Genomic DNA, 26,303 nt, shown 5'->3' with positions numbered 1-26,303 from the left:
CTTCCTAATAGCCAACCTGTCTGGTATGAGAGCACAGGCTGAAGAGAGAGGTTTTCCCTGGATAACAGCCACGGGATTGTGGATTGAGGGCTGCTCAGGCAGCTCAGACTGAGCTGGACTGTGCAGAAGAAAGGTGCTGTCTCATTCAAGGAGAAAGCCAAGAAATTAAATTCTGAGCACTGGAATGCACTTAATCATTGGCCCGTGAACTTCTCCGTGCTTTCTGATGAATGAGGAGAGTGTTCCCTAATTCCCTGGGCACAGGAAAGCCGGGATGTGCCGGGCACAGCCGCCGAGTTCACAACTTCACAGGCAGCACTTCCACCACATTCAGCTCGTAAAAGCAATTGACTGGAAAGCACATTAAAAACTTCTCCTTTCACTCAGTCCTGTCAGAGCCAGCAAGAAGCAGCTCTGGAATGCCAGGAAGAATGGGAGAGCAGGTACCCTGGATAAAGAAGGAAAGGCATTGAGAGCTGAGCTGAATTCATGTATGAGCAGGGGGACAGATCAGGACTTGAGTGTCACTCAAACCTTGGGGCAAAAGTTGCTGTGCAGATGAGCTGGAAAAGATCCAAACCCAGGAGGAAAGATCCAGAGCCAGGAATAAAACCTGGTAAATCTGGGATTTTGGGACAAGGGCACTTCAGCTCAAGTGAGGAAGGTTTTGAACTCTCAAAGCTTTGCCAGCACTGCGGTTTCACCCCCTGCAGGAATCCAGGGATAAAGTGATGCTCCTTCAGTGGAATCATCCCGTCTTTGTCAGGCTGGGCTCGCGTAGGTGGGCAGGATGCAGCAGTTAGAGCTCTCCTGCCAACTCCTCCGTTTGGGTGAGAAACCATCACTTTTAGCACTCACCTACCATTCTCCTTGGAGTGGCAGCCCCCGGAGTTTGGGCCCCATGATCCACCCTTGGCTCACACCTCCAGCTGGAGGAGTCAGGAGGTGCTGACATGCTGGGAACTCAGCCTTCAGCTCTGGCATTTGCTGGTGACACGCTCACAAATACCGTGGGAAACACGCACCAGAAGCCTCGGTCAGATGGAGATGCTGAAACCAGCCCTGAGCGAGGAGAGAGTTCTCAGCACAAGGGAGAACTCTCAGCACAAGTCAGAATCAGCTATGTGGGATGCTCCAGATTTCTCTGTGCAGCTCCCAGTTCTGGGTTTGATGCATTGTGCCCCAAACCTTCTGAGATTTGACCCTTTTTTTGAGGCGTTTCTCTGTTTCTCTGCTCTGTGGAGGCATCACAGAGCTGTGATCTCAGCTGAGAACATTTGGAGGGAAGTGTTGGGGAGGGCGTGTGGAGCTGAAGCCAAAGCTCTGCCCACCTGCAGTCAGGTGATTCTTGCCACAGGTGGTCAGGGAGGATTTTAGTCCTTGCTGGCTCCAGCCCCAGCTCTGCTCCTGCTGGGATCGAGCAGCAGAGGGGCTGAGACAGCTGAGGAGCCAAAGGGAAAATGCTGGATCTTGGAGCAGAACAGAATGTGCCCAAGCACTCACCCTGAAAAGCGACAGCTTGGACAATTACCTGTGTAAAACCAAGAAACCCAGAGATAAACAAGGCCAGAGCAGAGACAGCGACATTGGGAAGGTCAGGACAGAGGCTGGAAGGATGGAACTGCCCAGGGAGAGGACTTAGCTGAGAGGAGAAAAGAGCCAAGGCTGAAAGGCTGTTCCAGGGGTTTACAGCTCTGTTTTCCCCAGTGATTTGCACCCTCTCCCTGCTGCCTGCAGCTGCTCCTCACCACACACAGCAAAGGAGCTGCACAGAGCCACAGGTGGGGCAGTCCCGTGTTCCCCCTGTCCCTCTCCCAAAAAAACACATTACAAATGGTCCAAAGGAATCACCTTTCCAGATTATTCCCCTTCCTCCTGATGCTGATGTGGCATTGGGAAGTGCTAGTGGAGAGGAGAGGCAGAGCAAGGGAACTGCTTTTGGTAATGGAAACGAAGGGAACTCAGTGAAGGAAAAGTACTGGAATTTTCTGAGCTCACTCAAGTTCTTTCATTCAAATGATGAGAGAATATTTTGCCTTTTTTATGCAGGGCCTTTAAAATAAAAGGTTCACTAACAGGGAAAATCTCAGTCAGTTTGAAACAACAAAACCCTGTCATTTAGAGAGAAAGGAGTCTGAGCACTGTCACATGGGGAATATTGACACAGAGCATTTTCTCATTTCCGAACCAAAATATTTCATTCTAGAAAACGTGAAAATGAGGTGTTTTGACATGTTCAAAAAATTCTCTTTTACTGCCTTCTCTGATGAAAGCATTTGGCAAATTCAGGCAGCAGCAATACAGAAAAGTTTCAGTCCCTGAAACTTCCAGGCTGTGGATAATTGTGTTCAGCTCACAGCCCATCTCAGTTTGACATCTGTGGAGCTCCAGGGGCCTGGATCTAGGAGCTGATGGATCTGCTCTGCTCCTTCCTGTAAACCCCATCCTTCTCCTTGTGCTGAAATGCCTGGGAGTCCTTGGACTGTAACTGGGAGGAGTCAGAAAGAGGTGGAAGTGCTTCCACTGACAGCAGAATTCATGGAATCCCAGAGTAATTTGGGTGGAAGAGACTTTAAAGCCCATCCAGTGCCACCCCTGCCATGGCAGGGACACCTCCCACTGTCCCAGGCTGCTCCAAGCCCCAATGTCCAGCCTGGCCTTGGGCACTGCCAGGGATCCAGGGGCAGCCCCAGCTGCTCTGGGCACCCTGTGCCAGGGCCTGCCCACCCTGCCAGGGAACAATTCCTGCCCAATATCCCATCCAGCCCTGCCCTCTGGCAGTGGGAGCCATTCCCTGTGTCCTGTCCCTCCATCCCTTGTCCCCAGTCCCTCTCCAGCTCTCCTGGAGCCCCTTTAGGCCCTGGAAGGGGCTCTGAGGTGTCCCTGGAGCCTTCTCCTCTCCAGGTGAGCACCCCCAGCTCTCCCAGCCTGGCTCCAGCCCTTGGAGCAGCTCCATGGCCTCCTCTGGACTGGCTCCAGCAGCTCCAGGTCCTTCCTGGGCTGGGGCAGCTCTGCAGGTGGGGTCTCACCTGAGTGGGGCAGAGGGACAGAATCCCCTCCTCCCCCTGTCCCCAAGCTCAGGTCCCCAGATCCCAGCTGCCATCACTCCCTGATCCCTGATCCATGAAATCCCAATTGTTCCTCAATCCTTTTTCCTGTGATCCCAGGGCAGGCCATTGGTACTCAGGGAAGCACGGGACTGTGATGGGGAGGCCCTGGTTCCCAGCCCAGCCACCAAATGTCAAGCTGCATTTTTAGCTCTGAATGGAATTAATTTGCCAGTGTTCCCTCATTAAATGTCAGGTCCTTCTGACTTGTATACATTAAACAATTCACAAATTGGAAAGCACTTGTGTAATCAAGTTAAGCGTGAGGTGGGCAGATTCCCTGCACCTAAACAAATCCAAAACTTCCCTTTTCCAATTAATATTTCATTTTACAACAGCCGCCACATTAATTCTTAATTAAATGCTTATTTGAGACACTCTACTGATTAGTGTGAACTAATGAGGAACAATATGAATTGTTTATCCAGCTTCCACTTATTTTACTTCATAAAAAGGAACTGGTGTTTGGATGACTCCTTTCATGTCTGGCTTTGCCCTAAAATGATTTACTTCCAGAAGAACTTCCACAGGCACAGGCTGGATATGAGGGAAAATTTCCTCTCTGACAGGGCTGGCAAACATTGGAATGGGAAGTGGAGGATTCACCATCCCTGGAAATGTTCAGATGCTCTGTGGATGTGGACTTGGGGCCATGGTTTAGTGGTGATGACCACGATGATCTTAGAGGGCTTTTCCAGCTTAATGATGCTGGGATTCAGGTCAGAAATCATGGAATGGCTGGGGTTAGAAGGGACATAAAAGATCATTTACACAAATGTTCATGATGTTCTGATTGTGGCTGCTGTGCTTTCATCCAGACAATTGCAGACTAAAAACCTCTGGAACTAAAGTTTCATATCCATCTTCCCAGCTAATTCCCAAAAAATCTCCAGAAGGAACTTATCCAAATGCCTTTCCAACCCAAAACCAGAGGCAATGCTCTTCTCAGCTGGTGCTCAGAGCTTGTGCAGAGGCACCTGAGCCTCACCTGAGCCTCCCCCACCGCTGCAGCCCCTTCTCTGAGGCTCCAGCTTGAGCTCCAGCCTGCCCTGGAGTTGGAGGATTTCCCAATAAACCTGGGAACCGCTGGCACTGGGAGTGCTGAGCAGGCATTTCCATGTCCCTGTCCCCTCTCAGAGCTCTTCCATTCACACCCTGTGGCTCTGTGTGTGCACTCAGGGCTGTTTGCACTTACATTTATGACAGCCTTTACTGACCATGGACTTGTCCTGGCATTTTATCACTTTTTATCACCTCATCCTTCAGAACTGGGAGCTCTTCCCTCAGCTTTTCACAAACACCTTCAGGTTTGAATGTCCTGGAGGCCATTGAAGCACAGAAAATTTGGGAATTTGAGAACCACACCTTACAAAACCAGCAAAAATTTGCTGGTGAGAAAGTTAAAAGGCACAAGGTGAGGCCAGATTTTTGGGAAGCTCTACTGGCACTTTCCCTTTCTTAAAGAAGTCTCATTGACTCTCTTGGTCACTCAGAGGCCACAAGAGGCATCTCCCCTTGCTCAGGGCAGGCCATTTTCCTTCAGGTTTGATAGTGAAGGGACTTTATGAAGGATTTTTTGAAAGACAAATTCATCACCTGGATTTTGTACCTATGAATTCCTTTGTTATTAACCTATGAATCCTTTATTAACTCCTATTTATCACCTATTACCTCCTATTTATCACCTATCAACTCCTATTTATCACCTATTACCTCCTATTTATCACCTATCAACTCCTATTTATCATCTATTAACTCCTTCAAAGATGTCTCAAATTTTTGAAGCAGTATTTCTTTATTTCTATCTAAACATCCTTTTGGACCACTTTTACCAGGCTGTGATCCCTTGGTGGTGTTCATGGGTTTGCTGCTGCCTGCAGGCACAATTCCCACAGTCATGGAATCACTGAGGTTGGAAAAGACCTCCAAGATCATCAACCCAAGCTTCAACCAACACCCCCATGGTCACTAAACCCCAGCACGAAGGGTTTTGTGAACATTTCCAGGGATGGTGAGCCAGCACTGCCCTGGGCACTGGTGCCAATGTTTAATCACTCTTCAGTGAATGATTTTTTCCTGATCTCCGACCTGAACATCCCCTGGTGCTGCTTGAGGTCGTTTCTCCTTGTCCAATGTCTTTGTTGGTGCCCAGGAAGTGCTGCTGCGAGGGAAGCCTGCACGGAGCAGTGAAAGCAGAGGGTGCAGGAATGCTGCACCTGCCAGGAAAACCTGTCCTAACCCAACACCACTAAACACAAGTTTTTAAGTCTCTGCATAGGCTGAATTCACTGAAATATCAGGAGAGCAAAGACAGGCAAGGAATAAACACATAAATGGGAGCTTTCATTATGCCCACACAAGACCTTGCAATGAGCTCAGGCATAGAAATCATTTTCATGCACTCCAAATGAGATTTCCTGGGAGCAGGAGCTCCTGTGTGCCATCAGGAAAGAAGAAATTCCCAGTTTAATCCTGAGTATTGAACCAATCCTGCTCCAGGTGCAGCCATCAGGGTGGCTCTGGAACGGTGATCTTTGTGTTGGTGGGAGGGAGAGAGCCACAAGTGGAAATCCCCTTTATTAAAGTCTTGCTTTAGAAGGCTATGAAGAAATAATGACATAGCAAAAAGAAGAGGTAAAAGTAAAAGGAGCAGCAGAAAGGGCAAAGTATTTTTGGGTGGAAGAAACTTATTTGTGTCCAGGGTCAGCAGAACATGGGGACATCATCCGCTGAAAAATACAGAAACAGCCCTAAAATGGTCAAACCATGAGGTGAAGGGAATTATTAGAGTTAAATAGGTTTTTATTAAATGAATAATTAATTTTTAAAAAAGGAAAATAGAGAGGAGCTCTCGTGACTTAAACAAAACCAGAATTTAAGAGAAATGAATTTCTGAGAAACTGCAAATCTGCTGAAGAACTAAAGCTTGAAATAGAAGATTTTTTTTTTCCAAATACATTAGAAGGAGACCTGCCAGAACATTCTGAAATGAGGTTTAAAAGGAGATCTCCAGGAAGATGAAGTTTCCAGAAGAGAGAGAAGGGTTTATGGCTTTGCTTTGGGGCTGCCATGGAGAGTGCAGGGAAGGGGATTTTTCCAGGGGCTGAGCCTGACCAGCCATGGCCTCCTAAGGAGGAGCTTTGAAAGAATAAAAGGAATGTTGGGAAATGAGCAGGAACTGATGGCACCCACCCAAGAGGTTTAAAGGAATTCAGAGCTGGAATTGCTGTCAATGTGTTGTGCAAAGTATCCCTTAAATTAATCCCAATATTCTAGCCAGGAAAGGCAACAAGTGAGGAGCCAGCTTCTAAAGGAACCTCATCCTGAGGATGGCGTCTCCTGCCGCCCTCTCCCCTTCCATAATCAGTGAAAATACTCGGGATTTTGGGGGGAATCTCCTTTTCCAAGAGCTCAAGGAAGCAGCTGGAGCTCTGTCCCAGTTACCATTTTCCATGGTTAGCTCTGCTCCGGAGGGTTTAGGCTGCAGGCAAAGGTGCACAAAGGTATGGAAAAATCCCCTTTTTCCTGGAGCAGGTGCTGGAAACGAGCAGGGAGAGTCATGTGGGAACATCCCAAATGAGCTGAACAGTGAGAACAGCCCAAGCTGTGCTTGTGCACCACAGCCCAGCTCGGATTTAACAGCAGAGAGACACAAATTCGAGGCTGTGAGAAAATGATGGAAAATTGGGATTTCCTGACAGCTGCTTTGGCCTCCCCACCAACACGAGGGTGCTGCAGGTGCCCCCACAAGGCTGAGTGACTTAGAGAGGACACAGCCCCTGCAGGGAGGGCTCAGGGTCACCAACCAACTCCTCCTCCGTGGAAATCTTTGTGGTCTCTGACCCCATGGAAGTTCCTGCAGATCCATCCCTGGGGAACAAACTTGGCAGCTGAGGCAGAAATTCCCCTTCAAGGCAGATTTCCAGCTAAAACTTTCTCAGAAAGAGAAAATTGTCCCTCTGAAGTTCCAATTTCTGTGCCATTTTCCTCAGGATTCCTTTCAAATACTGGGATGTTCAATTTGACAGTTTTAAGGATTTAATTTTTTTAAATTTTTTTTTTTTTTTAGTTCCCAGAGGCTTTGGAAGATTATTTTGTAAATCTAAGAGCTTTTCTTTTTTTCTGACAGAAATTTTCATGGGAAGAAGAAGCAGTTCCCAAGCACATGTCAAAAAAAGAATTCCTTTTCCTTTGCAGCTGATCCTGGTGGCTTCTGAAGGTCCAGGATTCTCCTTCCAACTCCAGAATGGGCTCACCCTCAAACATTGTTTGGGATTGTGCCTACAGTGAGAGCAGACACAGCTTTACTTTTCCATAGGTTCCAGAGAACCATCCCTGAAGATCTCCAAACCATTCCTTCCTCCTGGGTGTGAGCACTGAGTAGACACAATTCTGTGCTGGCCCAACCTGTGTCAGGTAGAATTTCTGTCCATCCAAAATCCCCATTAATTTATTTTGGGAACCCATGCACCAGCAGTTCTGTACAAGGTCCCTGTCTGTCAGCAGGATCAACACTGGGAACCTTCCAAAATGAATGGGACATGGTCTTGATTCCTGCTCCATGTCCTTTCCAAGGACAGGAAAAGCCATCTCCACATCTCCAATCCCCACTCCTGTCAGCAAAGAAGGGCCCTGTCTAAAGGAAAAGGGAATAGAGACATTATGTCAGTTCTCAGCTGGTGTTCCACTCTCCTAAAGAGCTTTTTCATGGCTAGGAGTTAGCAATTCCTATATTCCCTTTAGGTTCTGCTCAGCTTGAACAAATATTAAATAAGAAGTGGGATTTAGGGGAGGTGGATCGATTCCTGCAGCCAGGCAGGGATTTTGAAAGGCAGGATCCAACCTCCTCGCATGGATTGTGCAGCTGAGGGCACTCTGGATAAATTCATCCTGAGGTAAAGATTCCTCTCCAGCATTCAGGTTTTACCTGCAGCAGAATGAGAGAGGCACAGCCAGATGGATTTATCAGTGTAGCAGTGGAAAAGCAGTCCCACACATCCAGGGGATATTGATGTATTCCTAATCAAGGCCAGGATGTGTGAGGGTAATTTCTGTGCTAGGCAGATGATCCCGGGTGCTGCAGCTGGGAATTGCCCTCTGAAACACGAGATCCATGTGCTGGGTGAGTCAGGGAATCTTTGAAGGGAGGGAGAGGAAGATCTATGGACAGGAGAGGGCTTTGCACTGGTGGTGACCCTCAGGAAGGGGCTGTTCCCAAGGGGAACCAGAGTTTGTGTGAAAACCCTGAGGCAGAGGATTTTATCCAGGTTAGTTTGGATTTTCGTTACCCTGCCTTACATCTCCTCATCTTCATGGCACCGTGCACGGGGTGTCCAGCACGGACATCTCGGGGATTCCAGCTGCAGTGCTGAGCTCAGGAGGAACAGCCAGTCCTGGTGCCTCCCTCCACAGCTGCTGCCAAGCTCAGGCTCAGCAGGACCCGCCTGGTGCAGAACAGCTCTTCCTGGTCACACAGCTTTGGCTCCCACGTTGGACCTGAAGGACTCCAGTCTTCCCCTCCTCCAGGCCATGCACCTCTCTTCCACTTTCCCAGTGGTTCCCCAAAATGCCACTGAGGCTTTTCCCAGTTGTGCTTGCAGGAAGCTGGAAGGGTTGCTCAGGACTGCCCTGGACAATCCCTGGAGATCCAGAGCTGTCCACACCTGGGATCTGGCAGGAATTTGACTCCTCTCCACCAGGAGCTGCTTTCCTTGGCTCCTTCACCCCAAGAAAAGCCAATCCTAGTGACAGACACGGGGCCAAATCCCTCACCTCGGGAGCCTGCCTGGCACACCAGGGTCAGGACTTGTCCTGACAACCACTAATGACAATTTTCTGTCATTAATTTGGGGAGTCGATTTATCATAACTGCAGGTTCTGATGTGATTCCAGCTCCAATCCCACTAACAAGATGAGCTGCCCAGCTGAGCCCTAATGTGGCTGTAAGTGGGAATTCTCCTGCTGGGAAGAGCAGCCGTGTGGAACAGGAGCAGGGCTGGCTAACGAGGCTTTAACTCCAGCACAGACCTCTGAGGAGAAGCTGTGACACTGCTGGACCAGCAGAGAAAGGGGGGATTTAGGTTCGAGGGATCATGTCTAATGCTGATGAAGGGAAGGTTTTATTCCATTAAATAAAGATGAGGGAATTTAAAGCTACCTAACTTCTCCCAGATTAACCAAGGGAAAACATTCACTGGGAAGCACTGAGGGAAGCTTAGCCTTGGAAAGGTCACCACAGAAAATTGGCAAGAGCCCCGCTCTGCCTCTCTTGTGTCTTCCCAGTCTGCCAAGCCCCACTTAGTCACAGGTTTAGACCATTCCCAACTATTGTGCCCTGCCTAGGACTGACTCACTTTTTATGGTGCTCAAGGAAAGTTCCCTCCTGACCACTCTGTTCTCCTTTGGGAGCCTTGCTGAACACAGATCTCCTTTTCCTGCCCCAGCCTTCAATGTCCCAAATTCCTTAGACTTTGGGAATGAGCTCAGAGCCCAAAGCTACATTTAGCTGCCACACAGAGGCACAGCCCCACAGCTGATGTTCCCAGAGCCAGGAGGAGTGCAGAGCATCTCCCTCCCTCCTCTCTCCTTCTCTCGTGCTGTACCTGGTCATTATTCAAACTTAAAAATCCAAAACCCAGGAACACAGATCCTCCAAGGGTGGAACAGGAGCATGAGGGAGGGGAAGAAGTCACAGCTGTGACCTCTCCATCACAGGGATACTGCACCCCAGGAGAGGGTGGGAACCTCTCTGCTCTGGAGCCAGGCTGGGAGAGCTGGGAGTGTCCAGCCTGGTGAAGAGAAGTTTCAGAGCCCCTTCCAGGGCCTAAAGGGGTTCCAGGAGAGCTGGAGAGGGACTGGGGACAAGGGATGGAGGGACAGGACACAGGGAATGGCTCCCACTGCCAGAGGGCAGGGCTGGATGGGATATTGGACAGGAATTGTTCCCTGGGAGGGAGGGGAGCCCATGGCCAAAGGCCCTGCAACCGCTGCAGCCAAATTGTCATTTCCATGCAGGTGATCTTTATTCATCCCCTGTACTCTGAGGCAGCTTTAAAGGTTCAGGTTCAATTTGAAGGCTGAGCCTGCAAATTCTAGCAAGACAAGTTGATATTACTCAGAAACAATCCCCATCAGAACAGGCCAAACAAATGTGACCCTCATTGTCTCCAGCCTCAGCTGCCCTATTTCATTGCTACCTTTCTCCCTCCTGGCTGAATCATTTGACTCTGTGCATGATTCACCCCTCCTGCTGCATCAAGGGCTCAGCCAGGCAGGGACTGACACCACGTGCTGGGGGCAGCAGCAAGGTTCCCTGAGCAGTTCCCTTAAAACAGGGGCAGCTTGAAGGAGAAAAATGCCAAAGGCTACAAAACACAGAATCCCAGTCTGGTTTGGGTTGGAAGGGTCTTAAATCCCATCCAGTGCCACCCCTGCCATGGCAGGGACACCTCCCACTGTCCCAGGCTGCTCCAAGCCCCAATGTCCAACCTGGCCTTGGGCACTGCCAGGGATCCAGGGGCAGCCCCAGCTGCTCTGGGCACCCTGTGCCAGGGCCTGCCCACCCTGCCAGGGAACAATTCCTGCCCAGTATCTGATCTAAACCTGCTCTTTTTCAGTTTAAAGCCATTGACTTTATCCTCCATGACAAGGATATTGTATTTCCTGTTCCATCCAGGAGAAAGGAGAATTTTCACAGCCTGAGAGATGCTGGGCCCTGGCTCTTCAGCCAAACCATTTTCCTGGGAATTATCTCCCCATTAGGCTTCTGTGCCTGAAAAATTGTCTAACTGTACTGCCAGGTGTCCCACAGAGTCTGTCCATGAAGCCCTCGGGATTTCTCACCTCTGTATTTAATCAAGGTAATGGCTTAATGGCTTAAATCATGGTTGAAAGGACAAGGCTTTGTTTAAAGTGCAGAAACCTTGGTTTACCAAGGTCCTCCCAGAATATTCTCCTGCTGGACAGCCCCAGATATGTGAACTCCCCCTTTGTCAGCCCTTAGGACAGTGCCAGTGTCATTTCTCATGAGGAACAGGCTTTGAAGGGGGATTTTAAGCACTCTCAGCTTATAAATATTTCATCTTTCTTTAACAGGTGCTGTAGGTCTGCAGCCACTCGTGCACATCGCATTTACCTCGCTGTGAGTGAAACCAGGAGCTGGCAGCTTGCAGGAGCCAGGTCAGCACTTTATCTTCTGAGCCAGCACCTCTTGGCCCCACTTCCATCCTCAGATGCTTGATGCAAGCTTTCAGCAGCTTTGCAATGAGGGAATATCACTCCAAGATGAAGCACAGCAAACAAAGGGCTGACAGAATCACTGGCAGCCCTGGAATTGGCAAAAATTCTAAAACTCTAAAACCCCACTCTTTTTTTTTTTTTTCTTTTTTTTTTTTTTTTCTGTTATGAGGGAGGAAATATCCTACATGCTTTATTAGAGATTTTATGACAAATTAAAATACTCCTGAGAACGACTGCTTTTCCTGGAGCATGGGAAAGCTTCTTCCCCACAGGGAAGTCATTCAAAGGAGAGCTGGGACAGGAGAGAACCAATGAAGCATCATCTGGAGCAAAGAGGAGTTCACTGCAGACAGAGCCTGAACTACAAAATACTTGAGAAAGAAATGAGGATTTATTGAGATTTTAAAAAAGAATGTAAAATAAAGTGTTGTTCCAGAGAAAATGTTGCAATTTGAGGGAATTACAGATTAAATTACTCCAATTTTTAATTCTTAAACTCTCCAGTGCAATTCCTAGCACTGGCAATGCTGGGATCCTTCCTGCCCTGAGAACCCATCCCAAATATCCTCCTTCTCTAAAAGCTCTTTTCTGACATTTATTTTATTTGCTAAAAATCCAAGTCTGGGCCGTGCCCTATGGAATATCCAGCCTGGGGATATTTTGGATCCCCAGTGCCTGCCTGGGATGCAGGCGCCAAGCTGGGACATTCTGCTGAACATTGCATTAAGGAAGGGTCCATAGAGCCAAGAAAGACCAATTAAATATTGAATTTTCTTGTGTGGAGAGCTCTCCAGCTCTGCAGGAGCCAGAAGCCCGTCTGTCACCAGGAAACTTCCCTTAGGCAGCAGCAGAAGTGACGTGCCAGGATGTGAAGGAAGCACCGGGATGCCTGAGCAGGCATCAATTAGTTTGGAGCTGAATGGGGAGTCCTGGGAACATCAGAGGCAGGATTCAATCTGTTGGAAGTGGGTGGCAGCTCCTCTGCCAGGCTGAGACAGGTTTGTAAAGAGAAAGTGTGAAAACAATAATAGGAAAAAAAAAACCCAGCAGCATTTCATGTGCAGGGGCTGAGGAGCATTTTCAACTTAATCTGCAGCTCCAGGGAACAGTTGGGGTGCTGGAAAATCTTCTCAGCTGAGCTCTGCAGGTCCTGCAGGACATTCAGGGCCAGGCTTTACTGAAGGGTCAGTTTGAGCAATGGGACTTTGCAGGAGGTGCTGCTCAAGGGGTGCTGCCATGGTTGTGATGATGGATCTGTGAGTCAGGGTTTGAGAGATGCTGGGTGAGGAAATTCCACCAGACCAACACCCTGGAGTAGTGGAAGGTGTCCCTGCCCATGGCAGGGTTGGAATGAGATGAGCCTGAAGGTCCCTTCCAAGCCAAGCCATTCTGGGGCTCCATGATTTCCCGTGGTCCTAAACTCACCTCTGGACCTTGTGGCTGCTGAAGCCCAGTCCCTCAGGCCCTGGCGATGGCAGAGCTCTCCCTGCCGGCAGCAGTGGATCCAGCACTGCAGGAAGGCCCTGGAGCACCTGCAGAGCAGCAGACCCTGCTCACTGACAGCTCCAGGTACAGAACATCTGATGGTGGTGGCTCATCCAGGGCAGCAGGGGCTGAGGGAATCTGGGATTTGGGACCTGCAGGACACGGTTTAATGCAGCTGTTGGAAGGCACAGGAATCTACACCTGGCAGAGCATCCCCAATCCCTGTAGGATCCCCACAGGAGAGGATTTACCCTCCTCTCCACACTGCAAATGCCACACTTCCAGAGCCACGGACACACTGGAGATCCATGAAGCCAAGAGGGAAACAGGCAGGAGGACACGGGCTCCATGCAGCAGCTCAGTCCAGAGGGATGTGCCTATGCTTTAGTGCCTTGCATGAATTCTTGGGGGTTTTTGTTCCTATCTGAAGGCCATTTCACAAATCATGTGTGATAAGAGGGTGTTGGATCCACCCACAGTGGGTGCAGTGGAGGGGCCACTCCAGGTTCATCTTCAGTCATGTGCCAAAGGTAAAAAGATTCCTGGTCCTTGCAGAAGTTCTTGGCCCTGATCAAGTGGGATGGGGATGAAGCCATTATTTTCCATTCAGTTCTGATGATTTATTAATAGTGGTCAAAACTGAAAATTCCCACTCCATGAAATGCCAGGAAAGAGCTTTTAGAGAAAGTGTTCACCCAGGATGTCCTCAGGGCATCTTCTCAGGGCATGGGGGATCTCAGTACTGCCAGCATTAGGAATTGCACTGAGAGTTTAGGAATTAAAATTTGGACTCATTTAATCTGTAATTCCCTCAAATTGCAACATTTTCCTTGGATCAACACTTTCTTCTATGTTGTTTTTTTTTTTAAATCTCAATAAAGCCTCATTTCTCATCATAATAAAATTTAGCTCTTTTTTTGAAGATTTTCACCAGCTCCACCTACTGCTGCTCCCGTCCTCTTCAACACTTCCTGACTCACTGCTGCTTCTCCCCCTCCGGATGGGGATTGGGAAGCTGCTTCCCAGAAGAGGTGGGTTCAGCCTCCCCTCAACCAGGTCTGTGGTGGTGATCAGGAAAAAGCTCAGGAATAGGTTTGGCTCTTGCTTTGTGGAGAGGACAGCAGGACTGAAGGAGTCTGGAGCTGTTCTGTTTGAGAATGTTGACAGGATGGTTTCAGTGTCTTTCCCTTCAGGGGAGGGTCCTCAGGTCCAGCATGCTCTGGGATGAGCCTGGGTCATTCCCCTGGGATGAGCCTGGGTCATTCCTCTGGGATGAGCCTGGGTCATTCCTCTGGGATGAGCCTGGGTCATTCCTCTGGGATGAGCCTGGGTCATTCCTCTGGGATGAGCCTGGGTCATTCCTCTGGGATGAGCCTGGGTCATTCCTCTGGGATGAGCCTGGGTCATTCTCCTGGGATGAGCCTGGGTCATTCCCCTGGGATGAGCCTGGGTCATTCCCCTGGGATGAGCCTGGGTCATTCCCCTGGGATGAGCCTGGGTCATTCCCCTGGGATGAGCCCTGGGTCATTCTCCAGGGCTTTGGCTGTGTTTCTGAGGGAATGTTTCTCCCTGAGGTTGCAGGTGACCTGTGCCTCCTGCAGAAACAGCCCCAGGACTTTCTCTTCCTTTGCATTTCCAGTCCACATTCCAGCTCCAGGCTCTGAAGTCTGGCAATCTTTCTCCATTTGCCCCTCTGTCTCCACAGAACTCCACATCCTGAAGAGGAGTTTCCCAAGCTCTCCTGATCCAACAGAGCACTTTGAAACACGGATGTTTTCTTCCAGTCCACTCTCCAAAGGGCAAAGTGCTGGATCCAGGTCCTGGATCAACAGGAGTTCACAGAGTCAATGATCTGTTCCTTGAAGCCATGGAAAAAGGGATTCCCCTGACAACTAAGAAGGAATTGTTCCCTGGCAGGGTGGGCAGGCCCTGGCACAGGGTGCCCAGAGCAGCTGGGGCTGCCCCTGGATCCCTGGCAGTGCCCAAGGCCAGGCTGGACATTGGGGCTTGGAGCAGCCTGGGACAGTGGGAGGTGTCCCTGCCATGGCAGGGGTGGGAATGGATGAGCTGTGAGATCTCTTCCAGTCCATTCCATTCTGTGTTTCTAATTACTCAGATCCAAGATGTTGCTTCAGAACAACTCAGACACCTATTTGACACCATCATGGCAGCTTTACTCTTCTCTGGGAAAAACACCCTGGCTGAATTCCTCATCTTTTCCCATAAAATTTCCAGTCTCTGAGCATTCTCTTTTCAGTTCACCTCTCTTTTTTCCTGTCTTTCTTACTGTGCATTCCCACGTGGGGATCATGTGCTTGCCAAGCCCCTGAGGATCCTCAGTTCTTGCTGCCAAGTGGGGGTCAGGGGTACCTTTGTCCTCCCCATTTGCAGGACCCACTGGAAAGCCCAGATCAGCCTCTGAAATGGTGCTGCCACTTGTCCAACCACACTTAACTTTGGGCATTTCATCTGTCCTTGTCCTCACTTCTCACCTGCCTTTGCTGCACTTCACCTTGTTGGTTTTACAAGAATTTTCTAATTGAATCACGAGTTGTCACCATCAGCCCTCATCCAAATTTATCCACAGAGAGCTGAAGGGAAGTTTTTTGTTGCCTCAGCATCGTTGTGTGGTGCTGCTTGGGGTCTCAAGAGAAGATGGTGCCTCCAACATCCCAGGAGAACAATCCCCTGCCAAACCAGCAGCTGGAGCCCAGCTGGGACACCCTGGGCTCTCCAAACTGGAACAGATGTCCCCATTTAGGCTTTTAGCTCTGTCTGATCCCTTCTATCAGCTAAGCTGGTGATAAAAAGATGGGAACAAATAGCTGGCTCTTCAATTCCCCTGGAAATGTGGTGCTATAAAATGAGCTAAATTGTCCAGCTGGAATAATTTTCTGTGGTCAGAGAGCCAGGAAAGAACCAAAAGATTGAGAAGCATCAGGAAATCTGTTCTTTACCTACAATGACAACAGGCATTTACCAGACAATAAATTTGTAGCCCCACTCTTGCAATGTCAATGAGTAATTTTATTATTCATCAAAATTAAAATATCATGTATAAAGATGTGTTTGTAGAAGCCAAAGAATGTGTGATTCTTTATTGATGGGGGGTTTGCATATTTTATATTTGTAAAACAGCATTAACATAAATTCCAGAAAGATCTCGTCTGTTGTCCATGTGGGTGTTGGTCTGGCTTTGTTGATTAAAAAATTTTCCAATGAGCTGGGCGCAGGACAGAAGCCTGACAGACTTAAATCCCTTTCTTGAACAGATTTCTGATATGAAATTCAAAGTCTAATGTTTTTTAAATTGTGCCCACGCTGGATGATTTGCTTTCAATCCCATTTCCCTGCTTGGAGGAGCCTCTCCTGTCAGGTTGGGTCAAAAGCCTCCTGAAAGTCAAGGTCTATCGAATCTATCACTTCCCTGTGTCCATAGGCCAAGGACCCCATTAAAGGAAGAGATTAAGTTACTCTGACATGATTTGTTCTTGACAAGTCCACACTGGCTGTTCCCACTCCCTTCTCTCGTCGCGGTGCTGATAAATTGATTGGTTCGTAATTTGCTCCAGTATTCCTGAGAAGCTCAGGCTCCATCATTCCCCAGCTCCTCCTCTTGCCACAGCTCTCCAGGGAGAGCTGTGGGTTATGGAAACTCCCCTGTTCTTTGGGAAGAGCCTCATCCGTGGCTTCCAGGCTGTAGGAAAGCCGCAAGCGCCAGGACGCGTTTTGGGAGCCTGGGCTGATTTTGTGCGTCCTGCACGACCCCTCTGTTGGGAATGGGCGGAACTGGGGGCCAGGGGTTTTCTCACAGGAATGCTGTGCTAGACTGGGAGCCACTGGGACGCTCAGGAAAAGCTGAAGGAGTTGCAAAGCCTCTCAGCCTGGCCTTTCCCATCCCTGCTGTGGGCTGGAACCGCGTCGGCAGCGCCGCAGTCTCCGGCGTTGTGGGAACGGGCGGGGGTGTGAACAAACAGCATCTGCTCCTGGGATCCAGGGCTCTGCTGATGGCCAAGGGGAATTGCTGCTTCCCAGCTTGGATTCCAGCCCCCAGCCCAGCCATTCCCATCCCAGCTGACCCTTGGTGCTCGGACGCAGGAACACCGGGAAGGGGCTCAGCTCTGGTGCAACCGAGGAAGTTGGGAAAGCCAGGATTTGCCTCTTTGCCTTTGGAAAGTTCTGGAAGCAGGACAAGGCTCTCCTGCTAAAGTTGAATGTCCCTGGAAAAATCCTCCAGGCAGAGGAGCTGTCAGCCAGAAATGGGCAGACCCTGAATCAGAGCGCACGGGGAGGAGCGCAGTGGGTCCCTCCCTCTGGGAATTCTGCAGGGAAGGAAAGTTTCTCCCTTCCTCAGTGTTGTTTCCAAGTTACAGGACGAAACGTGGGAGTTGGCACAGCCCCAGGAAGGACAGGCTTGGGTGAATCACTGGATCTCTCCCCACCAGTCCCCAGCCCCACACTGGATCCCAGTGCCAGCCAGAGCGGAGTTCCAAAAAGATCTGTGGAACTCCAGGGATCATGGAGTGATCCAGACCTGGATCTGGCTGTGCTGGGGGTTCCTGGTGCCCTCTGCAGCTGAGTGAGCAAGAAAAGTGGGGCAGAGAAAGGCAGGAACTGCTGCTGGGGCTCTGCTGGCATCCAAGGGGATCTAGGCTGGGGAATCCCAGGTTGGGGAATCAGCTGGGGCTCTGCACGGGTACAAGGTCGGCTTCACAGGGACTGGGATTTCTGTCCATGGGCATCCAGGAGGCCACAGGGATGGGGAGACCCTGCAGGAACCTCTGTGACCTTCACCTGAGGGGACAGTGAGTGGCATTTCAGGAAGGTGTCACCCCCCTGCAAGTGTCCCCCCCTCCACACACAAATTCAGGAATGTTTTGTGGGCAGATTTTCTCTCAGCTCTTCTTAACAGAGAAAAATAGCAGGGAGAGGACTTGTGCAGCGGCTGGCAATGGATAGAGAGACAATGAACCTTTGTTCTCCATTTGTTTGGCTGTTTAGGAGGGGAAAAATGAGCAAGAGGTTGCAGAGCATCAGGGACACGCTCTTGGATGAGGGATAAAATCGATGTTATCAAATTCCTCCTCAGAAGTTCCTTTGCTGCTGCAGCCACCTGAGACAACGAAGCTCAGAGCACCCTCTGGGGACTTGTTTGGTCTCCAGAAGCACCTGGGGAGCCAAACCCAAACCAAACCCTTTCAACTGGGGCTTCCAAAGATATTTGGCTGGTTCATGCTGGAATCGGGTTTAGTCATCATTATGCAAAGCTAATTAGCAAGTCAGAGTCTTTTTTTGTCATCACCAAAGCATTGCTGCATTTAGAAATGAGATCCCCGAGATCTTCCCTTTCCCTGCCCTTTCCTGCTGCTATTCTGGAATTAAATCTCCTCTTTCCATCACGACAAAGGATGTGGTGGATGTAAAAAAAATGTTGTCTTCAACTCTTTCCTAAAATGTCAAAAACTGATAAATACTTTGGTTTCTTCCCCAATTATTCTGTTCTTGGAACTCATTATTGCAGAAAAAAAACTGGGAAGTTTTGTGAACTTTACTGGACTCCTGGAAATGCCTTCTTACCCCTCCAGCCTTTGGCAAGCAGGGTTCCAATTTCTCAATACTCTTAGCTTAAAATTTCTGCTTCCAAAGTGGACTTTGGGCGAATTGGTTGGTTGGTTGGTTGGTTTTAAATTCCTGTGAGTCAGAGGCATTGGGAAAACTCTTTTTCTTTTAAACAAAGATTTAAAATATCCCTTCCAAAATAAGAAATACTCTCGGTTCCTGCTCTGTGTTTCCCTGTCCTGCTGTGGCTCCCCAGGTGTGTGGTGGCCCCAGCAGGAATTTCTCCATGGAAAGGTGGATCAGGATTGGCAGGGGCTGCCCAGGGGGGTTTGGAGTCCCCATCCCTGGAGGTGCCCAAGGAAGGGCTGGAGGTGGCACTTGGGGCTCTGGGTGGGGATCAGGCACAGCTGGGACTCCATGGGCTGGGGGCTTTTCCAGAGTTAATGATTCCGTGATTCTCTGTGGTTCCAGGCACTGGGAATGACCCAGTGGCCTTGGCAGGGTGATCCAGGACACTGTGGGGTTTCTCCACTAATGAGCTGTGTCCCATGGCCCCATGGACCCACTCTGGGCAGGGGTGTGGAGCATGAGCATCTTTCCAATCAAAATTTTCTTTTTAGGGGAGAGGGACTGGAATAAAGGGATGATAAAGGCCCAGATAACAACTCAAGGGAAATATTAGAAGGGAATAATAAGAAGAGAATCACTGGAAGTCACCTACACCAAAGGCTGATCTCCTCAGAGCAGGATCAACTCAGACCTCAAACTTGAGGTTTCTCAGGATTTTCTCCAGCCTGGTGTTGAAAAGCTCCCAGGATGGAGACACAGCCCCCCTGGATGGCCTCTGCCATGCCTGACTATCCCCAGGGTGACAAATTTCTCCTCACAAGGGTCTGGGACATTACCAGAGACTGCCAAGAGACCCTGGGGGTACCAACCCTGCTCTCACCTCACCCAAGGAGCAGCAAGGAGCATCCCTGCCTGGCAGGGCAGGGATGGAATTCTGGAGGACCTTGGGAAACCAGAAATTACCTGGAAAATTCACCACACAATTCAAGGCTGGATGAAAACATCGAGCAGTGAGAATGAGAATTATTGGAGGCAACCTGCAAAGAAAGGCTGAGATAATTGGTGGGACTTAGGGAAGGAAGACTTGAGGAGAACCTCACAGGCTGCAGATCCAGAAACAGTTCCCATGAAGAGGATGGGGGTAATTTGTTCTGCCTGTTCATTCTGCTTAGGAGAGGAGGTAATTGAATCACACTCAGGGAAGTTCAGATTCATCATTAAGAAAAGTCTTCCCAATGTGAGGGCAGTTAAACACTGCCATCAATTTTTCCAGGATTTGCTGTGGAGTTTCTTGCTGGAAGCTTCCAGGAGCAGGAACATTTCTCCAGACCCCCTTGCTGAAGGCCCCAGAGCTTTCCTTGGGTCAGGGGGGTGGAGGAGGTGATTGCTCTGGATTTGTTTTCTCGGGCTCTGTCATGCAGGTTTGGTTTGGGGCTTTTTTAGAAGTGTTTATGCACCAAGTGCAACTCCAGAGATCTCAGTACTTTAATAATTGGATATGAAGTCCCTTCTGAAAACAAAATGGGTGGTCCTAAAGAGGCTGGGTCCTTTAGAGCTGAAACTTCTGATGCCCTTTAGTCTAACAAGGCCCTTCATTTTCCACAACAAAAATCTGTTGGGAAATGTTGTAGTCACTGTAAAATCATATTTAATTTTATATTCAGACCCCCTTCATACTCATTCTGCATTTATCTTGGCACTGCTTGGGCATCTGATATCCTTTTCCTACATGGAAAAATCACTCCAGCATTACCCTGAGGACCAAAGACAATTGAATAAATCAGGAATTGTGGAAGAGAAGTGACCAAAGCAATGCTGACTCTCAGTTATCTGTTCACGGCAATAGCAACAACAATATTTAAACACTTTTCCTGGATTTCCTGTGGTGTCACACGAGATTCAACTGAACTGATTCCTTATTTTCAGAGAATACCTCCCAAAAACCAGACCTAGACTGGACCAAACCCTTCACTCTCAGGCTGGATTCAGATCCAAGCCTTTTCCCTCTTTAACTGGCTGAAAATGGAGCAGCCAAATGTGTTTCCTGTATTTTCCTTTGACTGTAAAATAAATTACCTCAGACAGAGCTCCTCTCCCTTCCCCACAGCTCTGCCCAAGTCATGGAATTTTATTCCCATCATGACTCATCAGAGCACGTGGGGGTGGCCAGGCCAGGGTTGCACTGGAGATGATGGGGATTTGGGGCTTTGGGAGAGGTTTGGAGTTTAACACGTGACAGAACAGACAAGGACTGGCCAGGTGTGTCAATAAGGTCCATTTCAGTAAAGCTGGGCTCAGTTAATGCTGAAGACAAGTCCCAGCAGCCCGAGGGAGGTGCACACTCAGTGTCTGCTGCCTCGGTTATAAAAAGGCAGCTCATGATTCAGTGTGAGAAGAGGCTGAGCACAGATTTATCTCCAAACCTGCCCTTCTTGCAGCAGTGCCACCAACCCACCAACACCACCCTGAGAGCTGCAGCCTGGTCCCTTTATTTAAACCCTTCCTTTCACAGGTTGCCTGTTTCCCAGCAGGCACTGATGTCAAGCTTGGGAGGAGAGTGGCATGGGTGAGATTTGCTGCCGGTGCATTTTTGGGACTGCCATTAAACTGATCTATTGCTGGCACAAACAATAAAAAACTGATTAAAACTCAGCCCTTCATAAATTAAACATTGTTGTCTCTGCCTGGCACGGCTGCCACTTGGCACAGGGCTGCAACAGCAGGACTTGGTGCACTGTGTATCCACACAGTGACAGCCCAGGGGGATTTATTCCACTCCCTCACCACATTCCCAAATAAAAGGGGCATTGGAAAATCAGCCAGCTGCTGAACCTGCTGGGTTAATGGAATTTGCAGAGCACCTGGCCCAGGTGAGCTGCTGTCCAGGCAGGTGAGGGATCAAAGTGCTGCTGGCAGGTTTGGGGCTCCTTATGGGTGTGGGTCTTTTATTTTGGGGGATTTGTATGAGCTGGGAATGTTCCACTGGGAAGCCCAATGGAACACTGGGGGCACTGTGTGGAGTCCCCAGAGCCACCCAGGACTGAACCAGAGCTTCCTCTCCCCAAGGTTTCGTTGGAAGGAAAGGGAGAGCAGGGGCAGGAAGGGAAGGGGTAGAAATTGAATTCCTTGATGGGAACAATGTGCTCCCACCGGAACATCGCAGCTCCCACCCCGCCTTCGCCTGTGGATGGAACCTGGGAAACATGCAAGGACTGATGCCAGCCCAGCTCCTTCTCCCCTGCTGCTGCTCTCTCACTCCCACTCCAGCTCCTGCTCTGGGAAGCACCAGGAAGAGAGGGAAGAGCCTGTCAAAGCCTTTTGAGTCACCCCCAGGCAGCCCCACAGCACTGCTTGGATGTCTCTCTAGGGGCAGTGATGGGGATCACTCTGCAGTGAAGGATCCCTGAGCTCCAGCATCCCCTTGTGATTGCCAAGGGATTCATTCCCACCTCATCCCATGTGCCTGAGGCTTTTTGCTCCCTCAATCTCATTTCTGCAGGTCCTGCACCAGGATTCTCTGTAAACCCACACAGGCTCCCCTTTGCTCCATCCTGGGGACTCCTGGATTCATTCCAAATTCTCATCACCTTTTTCAGGTGCTTTTTGAGCTTGTGATGCTCACAAGAAGATGAAGGCATTGGAGACGCTGATGTGGTCAGTCAGGAGGAATGAATGAATCCCTTGTGTCTGTCCCTTGAAGTATTCCCACACATGGAATGTGATTCCAGAGGCTCTTTCCCTGAACCAGCCAGGCCTGGATTATCCATACCTGCCTTTGGGGAGGACAGTTATCCTGGTGTCATCTATAAAACCTTAGATTGGCTTTTGCATGTGGAATTGTTTGTTGTTGTTGTTTAGAAGTTGTTCATTGCAGAATTGTACTGGTTGTGGTTTTTTTGTGTGTTCCAGTTGAATGTTTAACTGTAATAAGCATTATCCCTATTTTTGTAGACCCTTACTCATTTGTTTGTTGCTATTGATGCATTGTTTGTAAGTTTACTAATCCCTTTTAAGTTAGTTACTTTCAAGGTTTTCAAAGCAAACCCCCTCACCAGCAGCATCTTACAAAGAATTTTAACCTGCCCCAGAAGACTTGTAACTTGACACCACGGCAACGGTGAATACTAATGAGGAACTTTCCCTCCAAAACCTCAGTTACCCCAACGACAGCAAACTGTTGGAGGAGAAGATGTTACCGGCACCAATCAGCTATAGGGGTGGGACTGCCAGCAACAAGCTGAGGGGACAGAGATTATAAAAGGACCTGTGAAGTTCGAAGAAGTGCCCTTTATCTGTGGATTAGCTGCAGCTGAGGACCCGACACTGCAGACTTCGGTCTACATCTCTTTTAGAGACTTCTTATATAAATCTGAGTGCAGATTAGCTGCATTCACTGCAGTGCCGCTGAGTTCTTGCTTTGGGACCAAAAACGCCGGTTCGGCCAGAGGATTCCTCAATCCTCAGACCCGGGACTTTTTTAAATTTCTTTTCTTTTTTCTCCCTCACCCATTATCCCTTTCTCCCCTTGTTCTTTTCCCTTAATAAACACCCTAGTTTATTTGAACCCCCAAAGTTGTGTCTTTTTCCTCACACTGGTGTGCTCCAGCTCCATCCAGGGGAGGTTCAGCTTGGATATCAGGAAAAATGGCTTCACTGGAAGAGTGAAGCATTGGAATAGGTGGAATCAGCATCCCTGGAAGTGTTCACGAAATGAGCAGGAGTGGCAGGTTTAGTGGGCATGGTGTGATTCAGGCAAAACTTGGACTTGGTGATCTTGGAGGTATTTTCCAACCTTAACAATATAATCAGTGATTATATCCCTTTCTTTTCTTTATTTCCCTGTGGGATGGGCTGCACCGATTCCCAGTGTCACAGCTCCCCATTCCATAGGCACAGGTTCAACGTGGGGCTTCTCTCCAGTCCCAGGGAGCAGAACATTCCACCTCCCCTGGGAGTGGAGGGAGAGCAGAGCTCCCTCCTGGCCCTGTGGGCTGCTGGTGCCCTGCACAGAGGAGCTTTTTGGTTTCCAAAATGCCCAAATTCCCTGCTTTGGAACTGATGTGATCCTTCCTGACCAACAGGAAGGATGTGGAGGATGGATCCACAGGCCAGACAGGTGACAGGACAACAGGCACCTTAAAGATGTCTGGAAGGAAATTCCTCTGTGACACTGAAGAGCAGAAGTGTAAATCAGTGGGAATAACCCTGGCATCCATGGGGAATGGATCTGGGATGGCTGTGATTCCTGTTCCTGTGGTAACCGGGCTTCAAACCCAGCAATGTCCATTTTCAGCATCTCCAGCTGTTTATCCAACTTAAAGCACCTCAAGCAGCAGCCCCTGTGCATTTCTGAGCCGCTCAAGGAACAATCACCTTTGTCCCCAGGTCACTCATCCAAAAGATCCAAGAGCTGGGAACTGGAACCAGTTAAAAGCTGCATGTACTTTTAGTGGAAGCTCTGGTAGATCCCACAGCCACATTTCCATCCCAAATGGCATCTTCCAAGTGAGATAATGATGAACATTGCATTTGAAATTTAACCCTTGTTTGTGTTTTCTATTTGTTTTGTGCTCTAGGTCCTTTTCCTGCCAAAGAACCCTCTTCATTTATGGATAAATTACCAGGTTCTGACCTCCCAGACAGTCAGGACAGAGAATTTGGTGTCAAATCCATCTATCTGTGTTCCCATTAAGGTTGAACAGTGGAGGATCCACTAAAAACTCACCTCCCTGGAGCAAATCCCACACAACACAAACCTTGGGAGCAGCACTGGGACTTCTGCCAGACATTCCCTAAGCTGTGAGCTGCTGCCTGCTGCCTCTCCAAACCCAGCAGCTGCAGAGTGGGGAGCGAGCTGACCCTGAGAGAAGGGAATTTCTATCCCATCCAGGAAATATGGGAGAGCACAGAATGCCAGCCCCAGCTCAGTGAAGCTGCTCTAATGGGAACAGTGGGAGAAGGCAGAGTCAGGTACTGCGAGGAGCAGGATCTGCTCTCCAGCCAAAATTCAAGGGGAAAATGATGCCTGGTTTAAAAGTCCTGTCATGAGTGCCAGTACAGGGAACATTAAAGGCTGAAGGAATTGCTGGCACTGCTCGATCTGTCCTTGGTCTCCTCTGCTGCACTGAAACTGGATTGCAAATCTGTCCATCAGCTCCAAATGAAAGCAGAGGAATTTCAGGCTGGGCTTGGTGAAGGACTCGTGAGCTGACCCTGCGTGATGGAAATGATGGCAGAGCTGCTGGGATGAAGGGTGGGATGTGCTGTGGATCAGGATGGCTCATCCAGAGGTGGAAATCCATGGACACGAGCACTCCTGACCCTGTGGTCACGTTCCTGTGACTCCTGGCAGTGCTGGCAGCCCCGGGCTGTGTGTGACTCCTCGGGTGGCTGCAGGGACACCTGCACAGTCTGTCTGCCCAGGAAAAGGGAGCTGAGGCTCCTGGCTGCCCCCTGGCACAGGAACAAGGGGCAGGAATGCACCGCTGCCCCTGCCCAGTGCCCAGGCACGGCTCCAGCTGGGAGCCATTCCTTCAGCCACGGGATAAAGTTCCCTCTGTGCTAATGAAGGGACTTTAAAATTCATGTCCTGGTGTCTTTTCATTGCCTCAGTGCCATTTCTTTCTCCAGCCTGATGCTATCTGGCTGCAGTTAAACAGCTCCAGTTGAAGAGACACCTCTTCAATATTGATTCCAACTGCTCCAAGTTTGTTATTCCCTTCAATCTTCTGCTCAATACCACTCATGGACACCCTGGGCTGGGCACTGAGTGCTCAGCCCTTACTGCTTGGGGATTAAATGGTGTGTTTCAGCACAAAACACAATATTCATCCTCATTTCTGGGAGCTAAACAAGTGTATAAGTAGATGACATTTCGATCAATTAAGCTGCTCCTCTCTGTTCCCAAAATTAGCTCATTCCAAAGAGCTTCTGCAGCAAAGCAAGGATGGCTTTTGGAAAAGAGGGGAGAGTCTGGGAGTAGGATCAGTGTCACTGAACTGCAGGCAGCCCTGGCTGGCCTGGGACATCAGGGAGTGGCTGCTGCTGCCCAGAGCAGGACAGAGCTCAGCTCAGGTCTGAACACTCCCACCAGGAGCAGCCTGGCCCTGACGCTCCAGCTGGGCACGATTTGGCCACAGCTTTGAGGCAGAGAGTTGGTGAGAATTTCCAGAGCTTCATCTGCTGAGTCACCAGTGCCTTTTCAGGAGCAGCTGGTGACAGCAGTGCTGAGAGGGGCAGCAGCAGTGCAGGGGTGTCACTGTCACCACCCTGCTCTGGGTGCTGCAGCACAGGAGCTGGGGAAGGGACACATCTGATTCCCAGATCTGGGGTGTCTGGGAAGGCTGGGCTGCAGTGGCAGCTCCTCACAGGCTGCAGCTCCTGCTGTGCCAAGGGCAGTGCCACCAACACCAGCCCAGGGCAGCAGGATGGGCTGAGAGAGGATTCTGGAGCTGTGGAAGTGTTTGCACAGGAACCTCATTTTGATTGGAAGCCCAATGAACAACATGGGAGTGGGGAGAACAACTCCTGTGAATCTTCCTCCTTCTAGAAAACATCAGATTTCTTACTAAAGGCCTGCTTTGAAATAGATGAGGTTTGTTGAGCTCTGCTTTTCTCTGCCTCTGCCCCAGTCAAGGACTAAGCAGAGCTGGAGCAAACCTTCAACTAGCCCAGCCACACTGGGGCTGTCCCTGCTCTCCGCAGGGCTGTGGCTCTCCATGAGCAGCCATTCCCTGCTCTGGGACAGGGAGACATCACCTGCTTCTCCAGATGGGACCTTCGCAGGGGCTGGGGTGAAGGCAAGGCTGTCACCCCCACTCAGGGTGCTGGCAGCCCTCTCCTCAC

Source organism: Pseudopodoces humilis, chromosome 20, assembly GCF_049639895.1.
Source record: "Pseudopodoces humilis isolate 2021_Gansu_Grassland_sample_001 chromosome 20, ASM4963989v1, whole genome shotgun sequence".
NCBI classification, from domain to species: Eukaryota; Metazoa; Chordata; class Aves; order Passeriformes; family Paridae; genus Pseudopodoces; species Pseudopodoces humilis.
Note: the sequence above shows the minus strand (reverse complement) of the source record.